This window comes from Pezoporus flaviventris, unplaced genomic scaffold (genome assembly GCF_033815535.1).
Source record: "Pezoporus flaviventris isolate CSIRO_AGI_PZ_B2104156 unplaced genomic scaffold, CSIRO_AGI_Pfla_v1 ptg000045l, whole genome shotgun sequence".
Taxonomy (NCBI): domain Eukaryota; kingdom Metazoa; phylum Chordata; class Aves; order Psittaciformes; family Psittacidae; genus Pezoporus; species Pezoporus flaviventris.
In genome coordinates this window covers 21529461-21538861 of record NW_026892593.1, presented here as the reverse complement: position 1 = coordinate 21538861, position 9401 = coordinate 21529461, and positions in this window count along the sequence as shown.

Genomic DNA, 9401 nt, shown 5'->3' with positions numbered 1-9401 from the left:
CAGAACCCTTTGCCGTGAGCAAGCACTGCAAGATAAGTCTTTGGCTCATTTCAGGTTGATGCCTATTACACTGATTAAACTGCATCTCTACTTCTTCATTCTGATTGGGCCTATTGTACCCACTATTATCTCCCATTAACTGTGGAGATGATAAGGTTTTGGTGGGGTATGCTTTTTGTTATAGATGTGTACAGTGCATGCCAAGTAGGGGCCCTAATCTCCAGTTGGATTTGTAGGCACTAATACAGCTAAAAAAAAATATATTTGAAACAAATATTGACTCCAATAAAAATAATGGATATTTTCTTCCCAAATTTGGTTTTGGTTTGGTCCAGAAATGCACACACACGGATACTCACATACACAAATACATTAGTCTAGATGAGGGTAATACCTTCATCTTCCATAGGTTCTATTTTCAATTAACCTATGTAATCAGATAGAAAAAGATAACCTTAATAAACCATGAAGAGAAAGTAAATGCATCAGAAAAAAAGTGTTCAGTATGCAGCAGAAATAAAATAAAACTCTGACATCCCTAAATACATACAGACCATATTTTGCAATGATCCTCACTGCCACCACCACAGTTCTATCTCTTTCTGTTGATGTAAAATGCCTCTCATGACAGAATTTAAATATGGTGCCCAAAATGTGAAACGAGACTTCCTAGAAAGCCAGTCAGTCAAGCACCCAGTCCTACTGATATATCTTCTTGTCAAAGCAATGAATCTTAATATGTGATATGGAGGTAGAAGGGCATAGACTTTTTGTGGAAGGAAGGTTTTTACAAAGCATGTAAAAAAAAAAAGGATGTAAAAAAGCATGGTGTTCTGAAGCCCGTACTCCCCATTCCTTTGCATGCACCTCTGCTATCTGTCTCCATTTCCCTGATGACCATCTACCAGCAGGTTCCTGGCACAGGTTATTTATTTTGCTGACTTCAGGTTTTGAAATATCTTTTTAGATCAGTATTCAATTCTGCAGAGATAAAAGCTTCTCCTTTTTTTTTCCACAGGAAGAAATTATACCTGAAGAAACAAGTCTTGAAAGCTATGCCTTCCAATACCCAGTGCAGCCTTGGACAGATATGAATGAAGTTTTGAAAGGAAATTGGATCACTTCTCATGACATATATCATATTGTATTAATCCTGTGCTTCAGGGCATTCACTGCCTGCCTTTGGGCAAAGAAAGATTTATTTTTTTTTCCTTTTCTCTCTTGATGCATAAATTGGCTCCTAGGTTGTTTGTTTTTTTTTTGTTTGTTTTTGTTATGTTCTTCTATTGACCAGCCAACTGGAAATAGGCCACGTGTCTGTACGGGATGCAAAAGCAAGCACTGCACTGCTCCTGGTGCCACTTGAAGTAAACTTATAGTTAAACTGGTAACCATATCTAGGATCAGGAAGAATTTTTTCCCTAATCCAAGTGTGATGGTTAGGGGATTTTTGCTGTTTTCTTATGTTTCTCTATATTGGTATCTGCATTTCTCTGTATTGATATCTTTGTCCTACATCCCCTGTGAATATAAAAAAAAATAATAAAAATAAAAAAACACAAAAAAGCAACAAGAAAAAAAAAAATCCTGCTATGTTGGAACCTGCAATACTAGCAATATCTTGGATTTATCCTGCTTCCCTTCTGTAGGTCATTGCAGATATTTGTTTTGTTTTACTGCAGATGTTGTTTGTTCCCAATAAAATAACTTGGGCAGTTGGATTTGGGTATTTTTTTGCCCATTCAGGACTCTGTGGCTACCTGCTAGTACAGGGAAATGTATTTGTTGACCTACATTGCCATTTCAGATTGATGGTCTTACAGAAACTGAGTCCCACTTGCAACATCATCATCACAATACAGCTTACATCCATTTACTGCAAAAGTGTGTGGCAGAGCAGAATTCAGGCTCTCCATGAACAGATGCAAAACAGCAATCAGTTTTTCAAGGCATGAGAATGCAACTCCAATAGCCAATCTGATCACATTTCTATCAGCTTATTACTCAGAACGTTTCTCTAAAGGAATGATTGTGCGCGCTATGTCAGACAAGACATCTAAGCAGTTAAGAAAGAAACGTCTGAAGGCATGTTCATGTTTGTTGAGACCTTATATTTAATGCAGATAATTCTTCTCAAGTGTGTTTTCTGAATTGTTCAAGATGTGTCTAGAAAATAGAATGGACTTTTATGATTTCCTATGGGCGGAAAAAATGTATGTGAAATGTGAGATCCTTGTCCTCTTCAAAATAAGCTTATCAGGTTTGTAATCCTCTTGTGCTTATACTTAAAGCTCTGTACTGTGTTTTTGCAGCTTAAGGAAGATTTCCCCCTTGGAAATTCAGTGCAACAGAAATGGCAACGTAGCTGCTCGAAAGATATTTAGTACGTGTGGATTTTTGACATTAGAACACCCCTACTCTGAATACATAAGGGAACAGAATCAGTCTGAAAATAAGATCTTTCTGTTATATTTTTGATTCAGAAACACGTCTATAAATCACGATCTTATTGTGAATTTCTGTCAAGTCTGGAAATATTACAAGTAAATTCAGCCAAACGAAGAAATAACTTTTATTTCAGATAAACAGAGATTTCTGCTAATATCAATCCTGTGCAGGCTCTAGATGGGACACCACTTCATAGAATCATAGAATACTGAGGGTTGGAAAGGACCTTAAGATCATCTAGTTCCACCCCCTGCCATGGGCAGGGACACCTCACACTAAACCATGCCACCCAAGGCTCTGTCCAACCTGGCCTTGAACACTGCCAGGGTTGGAGCATTCACAACTTCCCTGGGCAACCCATTCCAGTGCCTCACCACCCTTACAGTAAAACACCCTTACTTGTTACATCCAGTTACACCCTTACTTGTCCAGTTACACCCTTACTTGTTACATCCAGTTTCTGCAGCTAATGACATACAAGGTTCTGTCAATTGAATAAAGGTGTTATGTTCAAAAAGTCTTTTAACAGAGAATTAGAATAATTAAGATTAGGCACTTCAAAATACACCCTGATACATCATTGGAGTTGGAGTTAGTCTTATATGGTGCTATAAATCTGCATTTGCCCAGGAAATCCCTGCCTGGCTGATCGTAGATATTATCCACAATATTTTAGGATGCCTATCATGATGACTAGTTTGTGGCCTCATGATGTCTGCTAGGAATACTATTTACAGAAATATGTCATTAGCCCTGAAGTGTTTATCAAAGGTTTTTAATAGGAATAATTGCCTGTTAGGTAAACAAGAAGCTACAGTAGCTTATGAACTGATTTCTAATGCTTCACAGCTCCTGCACATTCAGACACAAAGTCAAAGATCAGACTAATTTGGTGGTAACAACAACCATTACATGTTTTGTGATGCTCTAATTTAATTAAAAAAAAAAAAGGAAAGGAAAGAGAAACAGAAAAGAAAAAAGAAAATAGAATAGAAAAGAAAAAAGAACATAGAATAGAAAAGAAAAGGAAAAGAAAAGAAAGAAAAGAAAAGAAAAGAAAAGAAAAGAAAAGAAAAGAAAAGAAAAAAGAAAAGAAGAAAAGAAAAGAAAAGAAAAGCACTAGGTGCATCCCACCTTAATTCCCTGCTCCTCCCTGAACCAGGTCACAGAGCTCCAGAAGCAGCGCAGCAAGACCGAGTGCTGAATATAACCGTCTGTGACCTGCTTCAGACTGTGAACTGAAGTATGGATTTGAGCACATACAGTCCCAGGATAACCTGCTTTTCTAGCAGGCCAGCATCGTTCAGAAACTGGAGACCCATAAACCTAGGTAGCCCAGATACAGACTCAGGTCTGAACCCCCAAAGCTGCTGAATCTTTTCACAGCTCCTCCTCCAAACTTGGTTGCATCAAGCTGCTTCCTGCTTGGAGACCATCCCAGTGTCCTTCATAACAGAGTTCGGCCTTTAATTGGCCAAACCACAGGTGACTTGCCCTGGCCTTCCTCTGTAAGCGCTGTACAGTACACAGCTAATTTAGCTAATTTGTATTTGGTACCAGAGGGCATCCAAAGTTCATTTGTATAAAATACTTAGTGCTCCTACCTTAAAAAAATTCGTTAATATCCAGAATTGTGACAAGGATGAACAAGGGTCAACATAATGTCCCATTTTTTATTATGTCTTTGCCTTTGTTTAAACTTAAAACACCTGACACTGGATTCAGGTTACATTTTAGTCCCATAAAATTCTGAAATCTAGCTATAGGAAATTAAAAATGTCATATTTAATTCCATATTTCTCTCTGCACTTTCTAAGCTGTCATTTCAAACCTGCCTAGGGCAAACCCTTTAAGAAAAGAAGACTGGCAAATGACCATGGTTTCATTTTGTTCTGATCAAAGTCAAGTTTGAAAAAGTGTTGTGTTCTACTTTGTGAAGAGCAGGAGCTGGACATTACTGTATGTATTCATCAGGAACATCTATTTGTCTCAATTTTTTCCCAGCCACTTTAGAATACATATATTCTAATCTCAACACTTGGGTTTTCCTTATACTGTGTATTTATAATGAGCACAATATTCATCATAGGAAGCAGGGAAAACAAATAGTCGGATTCTGATTTCCCTTGCAGCAACATAAATCCACAAAGGCTAATGGTATTATTGCATATTTATGTTCTGGTGAGTGCAGGATTTGGCCTGGCAGCTCTATAAATTCTCTAGTTTTCAGCATAGCAGGACAACTATACACACCATGCAAGTTCTGAACCATCTGGTTTCTCTGAGACCACAGGAACATTTTATGGAGTTCTTTCTAGCTGTGATTGAATATGGTTAGTTATTTCGTTCCCTATTCCTGCAATTGACTGCAATGATCCCTTTCTTACAAATTTTAATTACTTCATGAAGTGTACAGCACTGAAGTGACTATATGAAAGGTTGAACTGACTGCAGCTTATGTGAAGAGAAAGAAGCAAAGCCACAAAATCTTCATTCAGCAGAATGGGAGAAAGATTTGTGGACTGCTAGCAAAAGAAGGGGAAACACAAGCTTAGACTGAAATTCTCAATTGTAAACCATCAAGGCAGCAACAGAATACAGCAATAATGATAATAGGCACACCCATTTTTGAAAAACACTGCATAGATCACATATAACCTACATTACAAATGCAGTTTGCTTATATGCAAACGTATGTCCAAGACTGCACAACTGGCAGGATTAAAAAAAAGAAAAGAGTGTTTTTTTACAACAGATTTTATTTCACAGGCATGTCAAGACAACGTGACTTTCCAGAAGTTCTCTGGGAAATCAAAGAGACCTTTGTCCAAGTAGTTTACTACACTTAAAAAGTCTTTTTGTCAGCTTGAGAAAGTGCTAAGGTTTAACGGGCAGTGAGGAGTATTTCAGAAATATTTGCCTTGTTTGCAGTTAGAACTGTAGCAGCGCTACTGACGTGTGCATGTCGTTCTACAGTAATGCAGGGGAGGCTGAAAGGATTGACAAGTTCTGGAAAGTCAATAAAGTGCCATAGTGTGTTAGCCAGTGTTCAGTCAACCAAACTGTTTGATTAGCTTAGCCTGCCAGTATTCTTTCTCCAGGATAAATTGTTTGATGGCTTTAAACAGCTTTGACCTTACTTTACCTTTAGGATAACTTTACCCTTCCATTATCTTCTATAAAAGAAATGCTCTTTTCAGAGCATCTTTCTTGCTTTTTGGAATAATAGCCATAGAGTATCTGGCAAAAGCTTTCTCAGCATATTTAGGAAGGTACATAATATCATAGAATCATAGAATCATAAAATAGTTAGGGTTGGAAAGGACCTTAAGATCATCTAGTTCCAACCCCCCTGCCGTGGGCAGGGACACCTTACGCTAAATCATATCACCCAAGGCCTCGTCCAACCTGGTCTTGAACACTGACAGGGATGGAGCATTCACAACCTCCCTGGGCAACCTATTCCAGTGCCTCACCACCCTAACAGGAAAGAATTTCCTTCTTTATATCCAATCTAAACTTCCCCTGTTTAAGTTTTAACCCATTACCCCTTGTCCTGTCACTACAGTCTCTAATGAAGAGTCCCTCCCCAGCATCCCTATAGGCCCACTTCAGATGCTGGAAGGCTGCTATGAGGTCTCCAAGCAGCCTTCTCTTCTCCAGCCTGAACAGCCCCAGCTTTCTCAGCCTGTCTTCATACGGGAGGTGCTCCAGTCCCCTGCTCATCCTTGTGGCCCTCCTCTGGACTTGTTCCAACAGTTCCATGTCCCTTTTATGTTGAGGACACCACAACTGCACACAATACTCCAGGTAAGGTCTCACAAGAGCAGAGTAGAGGAGCAGGATCACTTTTGACCTGCTGGTCATGCTCCTTTTGATGCAGCCCAGGATACGGTTGGCTTTCTGGGCTGCGAGCGCACACTGAAGCTGGCTCATGTTCATTTTCTCATGGACCAACACCCCCAGGTCCTTCTCCACAGGGCTGCTCCAAATCTCTTCTCTACCCAACCTGTAGCTGTGCCTGGGATTGCTCCGACCCAGGTATAGGACCTTGCACTTGGCATGGTTAAACTTCATGAGGTTGGCATCAGCCCACCTCACAACCACCTTGTTGATTTTCATGTGCCTTAGCATGCCTTCCAGGAGAATCTGCTCCAAGATTTTGCCAGGCACAGAGGTGAGACTGACTGGTCTGTACTTCCCTGGGTCATTCATTTTCCCCTTCTTGAAAATGGGGGTTATATTTCCCTTTTTCCAATCATCAGGAACTTCACCTGACTGCCATGATTTTTCAAATATGATGGCCAGCGGCTTCGCAACTTCATTTGCCAGCTCCTTCAGGACCCGCGGATGGATCTCATCAGGCCCCATGGACTTGTGCACATTCAGATTTTTAAGATGGTCTCGAACCAGTTCCTCTCCTACAGTGGGCGCAAAGTCTTCATTCTCACAGTCCCTGCATCTGCCTTCCAAGACTTGGGTGGTGTTGTCAGAGCCTTTGCCAGTGAAGACCGAGGCAAAGAAGTCATTAAGAACCTCAGCCTTCTCCAAATCCTGTGTAGCCAGTTCTCCTGAGAGCTTCCTGAGGGGGTCTACATCCTCCCTAGTCTGTTTTTTGTTTGCTATGTACCTGTAGAATCCCTTCTTGTTATCTTTAATACCTCTAGCTAAGTTTTATTCTAACTGAGCTTTAGCTTTCCTAACCTGGTCCCTAGCTTCCCGGACAACATCCCTGTACTCTTCCCATGCCACCTGTCCTTGCTTCCACTTATTATAAGCCTGTTTTTTCATTTGAGTTTTCCTCAGCAGCTCCTTATCCATCCAAGGAGGTCTCCTGGCCCTCCTGCTGCACTTCCTTCTGGTTGGGATGCAACACTCCTGAGCTTGCAGCAGGTGATCCTTGAATATCAACCAACAGTCTTGGGCCCCCTGCCCTCTAGGGCTGTATCCCATGGAACCTTATGAAGCAGGTTCCTGAAGAGGCCAAAGTCTGCTCTTTTGAAGTCCAGGGCAGTGAGCTTGCTGCATGCTCCTCTCACTGTCCTGAGGATCTCAAATTCAAGCATCTCGTGATCGCTGCATCCAAGGCTGCCCTTGGTTTCCAACGAGCCCTTCCCTGTTGGTGAGCACGAGGTCAAGCATGGCACCTCTCCTTGTCGGCTCTTCTATTACTTGCAGAAGGAAGTTGTCTTCCACACAATCGAGGAACCTCCTGGATTGCTTGTGCCGGGCCGTACCGTCCTTCCAACAGATGTCAGGGTGGTTGAAGTCACCCATGGGAACATGGGCCTGTGAGTGTGAGGCTTTTCCTATCTGTCTATAAAGTGCTTCATCCGCAGGTTCTCCTTGATCAGGGGGTCTGTAACAGATCCCCACAGTAATGTCTCCCATAGCTATATTCCCTTTAACCCTGACCCACAAACTCTCTGTTGACTCCTCTCCTGTCCCCAGACAGAGTTCCATACTCTCCAGCCTATCCCTAACATAAAGGCCAACCCCCCTCCCCACCTGCCAGCCCTGTCTTTTCTAAAAAGCCTGTAACCTTCCATTCCAACACTCCAGTCATAGGAGCCATCCCACCATGTTTCTGTGATGCCTATTATATCATACCCCCCGTAGATATTCTACAAAAGAACAATTTGGGTGACAAAACTAACACACCAAACATGTCACCTTTTGTTAAGGAAAATCCTTTGTCTCAAAGGCAGTATTCATGTGATCGCTGTGATATTTGTAATATATGAAATAAACCCTGGGCTTTCTAGCATGAGCATTTTACACAGCATGAAGCAAAGAAGCTATATCTTGATTTTGGTTACCTTTGTGAAATATTGCAAACTGTAGAAGTATGATATAAAACCAGGAGCAATGACTAGCACGAAGTCTTTGGCATATCTTGTACAACAGTATATGAACTAACAGTTTTCCTTTATAGAGCAACTTTTATCAGTCTTTCATAGCATCCATAGGATAGCTGACCTATTTAGCCTCATTTTGTGGAGAGAGAGTAATAGAATGGCAAAAGCAAGTTAAAGCATCCATAAGAACCCACCTTCCTGAGGGGACAAGTAGCATAAAGCAGAGCTTTTGTTCCTTCCCTTAATCTTTTGTCACTACATTATCCAAATCTCAAAAATACAGGTCTTTATTTTGAAAGCATACTTCAGTAAACTCCAGCACTGCTACCTGTCCCAGCCAGTGCCGTACCTTCCTTTCAGGTCAGCCATACCATTTGAGAGCCCAGCTGCTGACACATCTGGAAGTCAGCAGCCTGAGCGTGGGACTCCTTCATTTCCTCCCTGCTGTGTTTTTCCAACACCCCCAACAGTCCACAGGACTGCCATAATCCAACTGTCTTTGGCTTTGTCTCCTCATTTTGCTTTGCAACAGAACTGTTGGTAGCAAGTCACTGCTGATTTTGTGTATTTTCTTAACTGAATGTGCATTAGAGAGTTTGAAAAAAGTCCGCTGTTCTAGTATATTGAATTAGGCCAGAGTGGTATGCATTGGTAAACTATAAATATTCAGCAAAGGTTGCACTGTATATTCTTAAGAAATATGTTGATTAGGTGGCAGTGTAACTTTATCTTTGAAGTTAAATTTATTGTCTCATCTTTTTAAAAACATCATGTGGCAACCATCATACATATATTCAGCTCTCAGTTAATTGTGGGCATATGATATAGTTGCTAATTGATTAGCATCATGCCTTATATCAGTCACCCTCTTCCACTGCTCCAGAAGGACAGTGCCACACCTTCCTCTGTGGCAAAACTAAAGGGTAATAAGTGCTGCCCACATACAGCCACAGTCTCACGCTACTGCCTAATGCTTCACTACTGTCTTCAGACACCTGTATACACATTTTTCAAAAGTATATATGCTACATATGCTGCTATAGCCTAATTTGTACTTCTAAATTATCCATACCTTTGCTGAATAGAGGTTTTCCC